The 9,284-nt window shown below is 36.6% G+C and overlaps 1 protein-coding gene across 1 annotated transcript in view; it reads left to right on the top strand.

Annotated features, from left to right (window-relative positions):
- Positions 1–9,284, top strand: part of LOC117915137 (DNA mismatch repair protein MSH1, mitochondrial) — an 81,834-nt gene that overhangs the window by 20,026 nt on the left and 52,524 nt on the right. The window lies entirely within an intron of this gene.

Raw genomic sequence — 9,284 nt, forward strand, 5'->3', positions numbered from 1 at the left:
ACAAATAAATGATTGTTAAATTTGATTATATTATATAATATATGTAAATTAGGGTGCGCCTCACTTTACTAAAGCCCGCACCTTAGGTGCGCCTTGCGCCTCAGGCTCCAGGACTACTTTGCGCCTTGGTGCGCCTTGAGCCTTTTAAAACTATGGATCTACCAAAATAAAGTCTTTTTATAAGTGATGAAGGAGCCCTTCTCCTGTACTCGTTTTTGCAAATGCTCACTCTCTTCCCCCACAAGTTAGTTTCTGGGAGATTGGATTATGAATTTCAATCTTGCTTCCATTTTCCCAAATCAAAATATTGCCATATCATCTGAATAATGAAGTCCATTCTACATAAATTTTACATCCACATTACAAAATAGTCTGAGCCTTGCCTAACTTCGCTTAGGCTTTGTTTATATTGCCTCGTTGCTATAAAACAAGACTAATCCCGTGTCTTAGCATATTACAATGTCCAAACATGATTTGCATAATGGCCACTTATCACAGTACTTAGCAAAAAGCATCCATCCCAACAATTCTAATATAACATATCATGCATCCTGGTTTTCAGCCCTTGTTGCCTCATCTTCTTTAACTGTAAAACATTTTGAATAAAGGGTGAGCTTCATGGGTTAGTAGACGATGATTCCATTTTAAAATTTAGACAAGAATTTAAGCAATGATAATACATAGTTGACAACATGTATACATTTTCTGGTAATTCAGAACAAGAACAATCATATAGCCCAACAAGCCATACTACCTTTCAAATACCTGAACAATTGATCCAACTAAACTTTCCCAGCTTGTACACCTGTATTACAGGGACTCTCACCCAAAGACATGATTATGCCCCCTATGAATTCCAAAAAGGATCTTTCCGAAGTATGTTTTAGTTTTCCACCATAGGGTATTTTGCCTTTCTTCTTTTAGGGATTTTCACCTAGGGACTGTTCCCCCTTATTATTTGACAAGGCGGCCTAATGTGGTGCCTTTACTCCATTTTCCTCAGTGCCTTGAGAACCTTGCCATGTTGCTCATGCTACATCCAAGGTTAGTTTCCAAGCATAACAGAGTACATATCTCTGTCATCAACAACAAATTTCAACATTTCAGTCAATATCACTTTTATTTAGGACAATATATGCTTAAAATTTAGGGGTTTTCAATAAAAAGGCATAATTCCAAGCTAGCAGTTGAGTCACCTTTTACTTCTTGTCATATTTCTTTTGATTTAGGTATCCTAAATTCTCAATTCAATTCTCTATTTGCACATGTTCCAGCCACTCTTTAAATGATTCGGCTGTTCTGCCACCTCCAAATGGCTACAGTAACCGCCACTTATGGAGTCAAAAAGTTTGGTAAATTCTCAGCTACTATCTTCTTCAAATTTCTAAGAGTATTAATTCTACTTTAAAAAATAAAATAAAAATCTTCCCCTTAATTAACTAATCAATCTACTAATTGAGTCTTTAAGCAAGTAAAAGACTTATTAAATCAGTATTGCATTTTTATATAGATTTAGGTTATTACATTGATTTCTTGGCACAAATTATTTATTTTAGATGGTGAAGACAAACTGACCATTTCCTACAATTATTGCTTCTAGGTTTTGGAGGCAGTTGTGGGAGTAGAGTTCTATGGTGGGTGACCATACTTGATACTCTTTGGGTGATATGATTATAGAGAAATTTTAGGATCTTTAAGGATAGAAGTAGACCAATGGAGTCGCCATGGACTTGATCTTCTATCTCATTCTTTTAGGTTTTTGTCTCTTTCGTGTTTCATGGGATATCAATGAGCATGATTTGTTTGGATTGGAGATTGCCTGCTCTTCTTGTAAGAGCCTGGTGTACTCTCCTTCAGGGTGGAAATTCTCTCGTGCAGGTTTACTTTAATCTTAACTTTGACGGTTGCTCTGTGGGTAATCCAGAATGTCTTGGGATTGATTGTCTTTCAGGACCACAAGAATCTTGTGGTTGTGGGCCTAAAGGCCTTATTTTCTGGTGAAGAATAGTGAGACTGAGATGCTTTCTTTATTGGAAGGCTTGATCCTGGTGTGGTCATTGAGCTAAATAATATAGTAGTTCAGGGAGATTTGACCATGGTGATAAGTTAGTCTTTCAGTGTAAGAAAGGACTGTGGACATAGATCCCTGGGGCTTGTAATACTGTTGGCCTGACTACAGCTTTGAGGTGCTCCATCTCTTAGATTCCTCAAAGGCCAAATTTTATTGTAGATAAATCAGCTAAGCATGGGCTCTCTCATGTATTGTGCATTGTGGGGGGATTGTTTATTTATTTATTTATCTATCTATTTATATATGGCTGTGATCACAAACAAACCTTTGTGGAGGATTTTTTGCCACCTTGACTTGTACTCTTTGGTGATGTTGTATTTTTCTTTCTTTATTTTCTCCTTTTGGATTTCTGGATCTTTCTTCTCATCTTTTTTTATGTACAATTTCATTTACCTAAAACTGTCACCAAAGCACTTTTCCACTTAAAACTTTATTTTTTCCTTTGATAACACTGATTATGCCATGCAGTCTACCTCAATCATTTGACGTTGAGAACAATCCTGCAGTCAAGAAAGGGATGGAAACTCTTAAATACTGGGTTTTTGGAAGCATCTATACCAATTTACTGACTAGTCAGAGATTGTTGCATTTTAACATTGGACTCATTAATTTGAAAAATGTGTTGTGAGAAATTCTAAAAAACTGTCTTTCTCATTCAAGTAGAAAAAAAATGGTACATATTTATCTAGTGACATAATCCTATTTAGGAAATTCAAAATTTAAATTGGAAACTGACTCTAACATTAAAAACTAGCTTTAACAACCCCTATAAATGAGGAACACTCCTAATATACAAAAAGTTTCACTTGTCACATCTGTATGATAATTTTCTAAATTAAAGGGCCCGATTTTCGTCAACACTCCTCCTTAAGCTAGTGAATAGAGATTAGCCATTCCCAGCTTGCTTGTTATTCCTTGAAACATTGAATGGACTTGATTAGAATATCTACAAGGTGCTGCCTTGTTGATATGTAAGGTGTGTGGATTAGACCACTTTCCAACTTCACTTTAATGAAATGTGAAATGTCTATCCACCTCCACGGGCTTCATTGGATTGTGAGCTATATTGATAGTTGACTTACTTTCTCAATATAATCTCATAGGATACATACACTTGACTTTGAGATCATTGAGAATAATCTTAAGCCAAAGTAATTCACAACCCCCGTGTGCCATTACTCTGAATTTTGCTTCTACACTTGATCTTGCTACTACGGGTTGTTTCTTACTTCTCTAAGTCACTAAGGCCTTGTTTGACAATTGTTTTCAAGAACAATTTTCTATTTTTTAGAATAAAAAAACTGAAAAACATGTTTGGCAATTAGAAATTGTTTTATGTTTCTTTCCGTTCTCTATTATCAGAAAACAGAAAATAAGGTGTTTTCAGAGAGTTTCTTTTAGTTGTTTTCGGTTGTTTTTTGAGAGCTGTTTTAAAGAATAATTATACAAACATATATAATGATTAAAAATAAAGCTATGTACATAAAATTATTTTTAAAAATATTTAAAAATATTAAAAACAGGTTAAAAACAATTTTAGATTCCAAACAAACTTTTGTTTAATAAAACATTATAAAACAGTTTTCAAAAACAGTTTTTAAAAACTATTTTTTCAGAACTGTTTTAAAAAACAATTACCAAAAGACCTAAGTTTCCTCCAAAAAATGTACAACAACCCGTTGTTGATCTCCTATCCATGATCGATCTTGCTTAGTTTGCATCCGTGTAGGCTTCTAGGCTCAATTCCATACCCTTCTCAAACAATAACCCTTTTCTTGAGGTTCCCTTGAGATAATGCAGAATTCAATACATTGCTTGAAGATGTACTTCTTTCGGATTATGCATGAATTGACCCACAACACTCTCAGCATATGCAAGGTCTGGTCTTGTGTGAGAGGTAAATTAGCCTGCCAACAAGCCTTCGACACATGCCTCGATCAACCATCATACCATCTATTTCCCCTCTTAGCTTGTGATTTGACTTTATAGGGGTGTTTGCTGGCTTACAACCCAATGTTCCTGTCCCATTTGGAAGATCAGTTACATATTTTTGTTAAGAAATAAAGATACCTTCCTTCAAATATGCAATCTTGATTCCTAGGAAACATTTTAATTTCCCAAGTTCCTTTATTTCAAACTCCCTTGCTAGATATCATTGAAGGTATTACCTTTCCTTTGGATCATTTCCTATCACAATTATATCATCCACATACACCAATAATATAGTAACCTCCCCTAAATCTGTATGTTCTATAAATAGTCTCTGATGTCCTTAACTTTGCTTGGTAATTGCTTCAACCCATATAACACTTTCTTCGTTTTACATGATTTTCTATTTTAGAAATTCATTCCAAAACCTGGTGGAACTTCCATATATACCTCCTCATCTAAATCCCCATGCAAAAAGGCATTCTTGACATCAAATTGTTGTAAGGTCCACCCTAAGTTAGCTGCCAACGATAATAGCACCGTCACAATGTTCATTTTCGCCATAGGTGAAAAGTTCTCTAGATAATCAACCCCATAGGTTTGTGGATCTCCTTTGGCCACTAATCTTGCATTATACCGTTCTAAAGTGCCATCGACCTTATACTTGATGGTGAACACCCACTTATAGCCAACCGCTCTCTTCCCTTTGGCAACTCTACAGTCTCCTATGTTCCATTTTTCTCCAATGCCTCCATTTCCACTTTCATGGTTTGTCTACAATTCTCATTACTAAGTGCCTCACTTAAGGTTTTAGGGATGACTATGGTATGTAATTGGGTAAGAAAACTCTTATGGGCTTGGAAAATTTATTAAAGGTCACAAAAAGAGACATTGGATATTGGGTACAAATCCTAGTACCTTTCCTAATGGCAATGGGTAAGTGAAGGTCATTGTTGTTTTTAGAATGAATTAGGCTTATAGGAGGGACAAATTCATCACTTAACACTGGTTTGGATGATTGAGCGAGCACTTGCTTGGAAATTGGCTCTTTTCTTCTCATGTAAACCTGTAGTGGTTTTATCACAATGGGCACCGATCTAATTGGTGAAGAGATTGACTCAGTTTCTTTGGCTGGGTTAGGCATATTTGGATTGGATTGATATGGGGTCATCTCAGTTGAATTGGGCAGATTTGGGTTTGGACTGATCATAGGTAATTTTGGCTGGACTGGACAGTGTTTCAGCTGAAGGGAAAGTGATTAGAGTTGAGGACAAAGATGGTAATTCAAGTAGCCATGAATCCTTATCTTCCATGCTTGGTTTTTTTCCCTGAAGAGAAGGATGTGAAAAATAGCTTTCTTTTTCAACAAAGGTTACATCCATAGAGACAACAAATTTTTTTTGGTTGGTGGATGGTAGCATTTGTATCCTTTTTTTGTAGAAGAATACCTGACAAAGATACATTTCAAAGCTCTTGGATCAAGTTTACTATGATTGGGAGCATGAACGTGCATAAAATATACACACCCAAAAGTCCTTGGAGTTGAAGTTTTTGAAATAGGATACTTGGGATGAAAAGTGGAGAATACTTCAATTGAGCTTTTGAAACCAAGCACTCTAGATAGATTTCGATTATTCAAGTGTGTAGCCATAAGGAGTGTCTTGGCCCAAAAAGATTTTGGTACATGTTTGTGAAATAATAAGGCTCGTGTGATTGCAAGAGATGCCAATTTTTTCCTTTCAGCCACTTCATTTTTTTGGGGTGTGTCAACACATGATGACTCATGAATGATTCCTTTGTGAAAATGAGGTGATAAAGTTTGGTTGAAATATTCCCTTGCATTATTGGATCTTACTCTTTTAATACAAATACCAAATTGATTTTTTATCATGTTATTGAATATGGGAAAAACATTGCTTACTTTAGACTTTTGTTTTAAAAGAAAAATCCAAGACATTCTTGTGCAATCATTGATAAAGGAAACAAACCATCTAGCTCCGGATATATTTGGAACTCTAGTTGGACCCCAAATATTGCTATGTACCAAGGTTAATGGAATAGAACACTTGTTATTGCTTAAAGGAAAAGAAACACGATGATGCTTGGCAAATTCACAAACATCACAATGAAAACTATCTACATCAATAGACTTAAATAACAAAGGGAACATTGTCCTAAGCGCACTAAAGGATGGATGTCCAAGGTGGAAGTGATGGAGCCATATTTGCTCCTTATTGGAAATTGAAGATTGGGTCAGAACGAATAAAGATGATTGGTACACATTGTTCAACTTTTCACTTGATCTCTCAAGATAGTAAAGTCTGTCTCTTTCCTCAGCATGCCCGATCATCTTCCTCATGGTCTGTTCTTGAAAAATACGAGTGAAAAAAAAAGGTCACTTTGCAATTTAGGTCTTTGATGAGTTTATGGATTGAAACAAGATTTGTCGACAATTTTGGCACATGGAGTACATTCTGTAAACAAGTGATGATGACAAGTTAATTTTTCCTTGACCAGTAGCTGTGGTTAAGAACCATCTGCAATAGCTATTTTCTTGCTACTAGGACATGATTTATATGTGGAGAATTAATGAGAAGAACAGGCCATATGGTTTGTGGCTCTTGAGTCGATGACCCAAGAGTCAAAAAGGATAAACTTGAGGCACTAGTGCATGAGATAGAGAAGACTTACTTGTTTCTGCAAGGGAGCACATACCAGTGGGTTTTCCAAGAGATCCCAACAAATTTCTCAGATTTTCAAATTTTAAATTCACCAAGTTCTCCATTAATAGAACTCATTGTGCCTTGGGGAGGTCCATCATCATTCACAAAATTAGCCTATCCACACTGCTGCCAGCCTTTCACACCACCACCCAATTGAGGCCCTATGGTTTATCATGAAGTTTCCATCTTTATTCTTGGTGTGACATGCTTTCTTGCAGTATGAGCACCACGGTTCTTCTTTGTTAAAGTTCTTCATTGACTCCTGTCTTCCTTGCTCCATGTTAACATTTTGATCCATACCATTTAGCTCGACTCCTCCACCCGATTTCTTTACAATCATGGATGATCCATCCACTAGTTGTGGTTCAACCATCACCCATGCTTTCTTTGACGCAGATAATAGAAAACACTTCATTAATTGATGGTAAGACTTCTTTCCTGAGAACTTGAACCAGAACTTGATCAAATTCTACATTAAGTCTGGCTAAAATTCAAAATTCTCTCCCTTTCAACAAATTTTGAAGCATAGCAGCATCTTTGCTGCACTTCATTTGAATGTTTTGATAATAGTCTACCTCTTGCCATGGATTCTTCATCACATTGTGATATTCAATAACGACTGAGTACCCTGTTTTGTAGTTGATATTTTAACCTCAATTCATAAATTAGGGCAACATCCTGTATTTTTAGTATATTTTCTGAACAGTTTCCCAAATTTCATGAGCGGTTGTCAAAACATGCATGTTCTAGTGATTTCGGCTAACATTGAATTCTATAACCATCACATAGTCAAAGAATTCTCTTCGTCCCAAACAGTGAATCTTGGATCTTTAGGTTTCAATAACTAAGTTTCCTTTGCCCTTTAAAAATGTTCTCTCTTGTTGCGACCACTGTATATAATTTCTTCCTGTTAAGCGGTATGCAGTCTGAAAATTTTGAAATTCTCCAGTCATATGGTTTAGGATGCTTCCATGGGGGACTCTGTAGGATTGTTTGATGGGGCTGGTTGATGTCTGACATATCGTGCATTGACAAATTCAGAAACAGATCAACGAATTGTAGAAAACAAAAATTAGAGAGGTAATTAAGGTCAAAGAATGAGTTTAGACAGGTTATCAATGACAATGAAGGCTGAATATTTCCCAGAGAGCAAACTGCTCTGATACCATGTTGTGAGAAATTCTAAAAACCTGTCTTTCTCATTCAAGTGGGAAAAAAATGGTACATATTTATCCAGTTACATAACACTATTTAGGAAATTCAAAATTTAAGACTTATCACAGCTGTATGATAACTTCCTAAATTAAAGGACCCGATTTTCTTCAACAAGAAGGGTGATAATGAGGGAAAGAGGGGTACTTCATGAAACTATCCATTCTACTCAAGGCACTTTTGTTCCGGGAGACAAATTTGGATGCAGTTCTCATAGCCAATGAGACAGTGGATGAGAAAGATGATCAGGGGAGGAAGGAGTTGTCTTCAAATTGACTTTGAAAAGCTTAGACCATGTGAGTTGGGGATTTTTTTGGATCATGTGTTGGAGAAGAAGGGGTTTAGTTCTAGATGGAGGAAATGGATGAGAGGTTGTTTGTCTACAGTATCTTTTGCAGTCCTAGTGAATGAAAACTCTAAAGGTGGGTCAAGGCATCTAGAGGTTTAAGACAAGGAGACCCTTTATCCCCTTTTTTGTTCACTTTAGTTGCAGATGTATTAAACAGGATGTTATTGAGAGCAGAGGAAAGAAATGTCTTTGAGGGTTTTAGGGTGGATAGGAACAGAACAAGGGTGTCCCATTTGCAATTTGCAATGATACCATTTTCTTTTCTAGCACTCGAGAGGAGGATATGCTGACCCTCAAGAGTGTTTTGCTAGTGTTTGGGCATATTTCTCAGCTAAAGGTTAACCTTGACAAAAGTAATATTTATGGCATTAATCTTGAATAGAATCATCTTTCTAGGTTGGCCGAGTTGCTTGATTGCAAGGCTTCTAGTTGAACTATACTCTACCTGGGTCTTCCTCTAGGAGAGAATCCCAAGGCTCGTGGCTTTTGGGATCTAGTGATTGAGAGGATCTTGAGAAGATTAGATGGGTGGCAAAAGGCGTATTTATCTTTTGGAGGCAGAATAACTCTCATTCAATCTTGCCTCACCCATATGCCTTGTTACTTCCTCTCCTTGTTTAAGATTCCTGCCTCAATGGCAGTAAAAATTGAGAGATTGCAAAGAGATTTTTTATGGTCAGGGGTTGGGGGAGGCAAAAGAGATCATCTTGTTAGCTGGGATGTAGTGTGTAATCCGAAGGCAAAAGGGGGATTGGGATTTGGGAAGATTTCTATAAGGAATTTTGCTCTCTAGGGAAATGGTTGGGGAGGTGCCCTAGGAGGGTTCAGTTCTGTGGCATCAGGTTATTTTAAGCATTTATGGATCACACTCCAATGGTTGGGATGCTAACACTATAGTCAGATAGTTACATCGTTGTCCTTGGAAGGCTATTGCACAAGTCTCCAAGAGTTTTCCAAATTTACTCGATTTGTGTAGGAGATGGGGAAAGAATTCGTTTTT

Source organism: Vitis riparia, chromosome 5 (genome assembly GCF_004353265.1).
Source record: "Vitis riparia cultivar Riparia Gloire de Montpellier isolate 1030 chromosome 5, EGFV_Vit.rip_1.0, whole genome shotgun sequence".
Taxonomy (NCBI): Eukaryota; Viridiplantae; Streptophyta; class Magnoliopsida; order Vitales; family Vitaceae; genus Vitis; species Vitis riparia.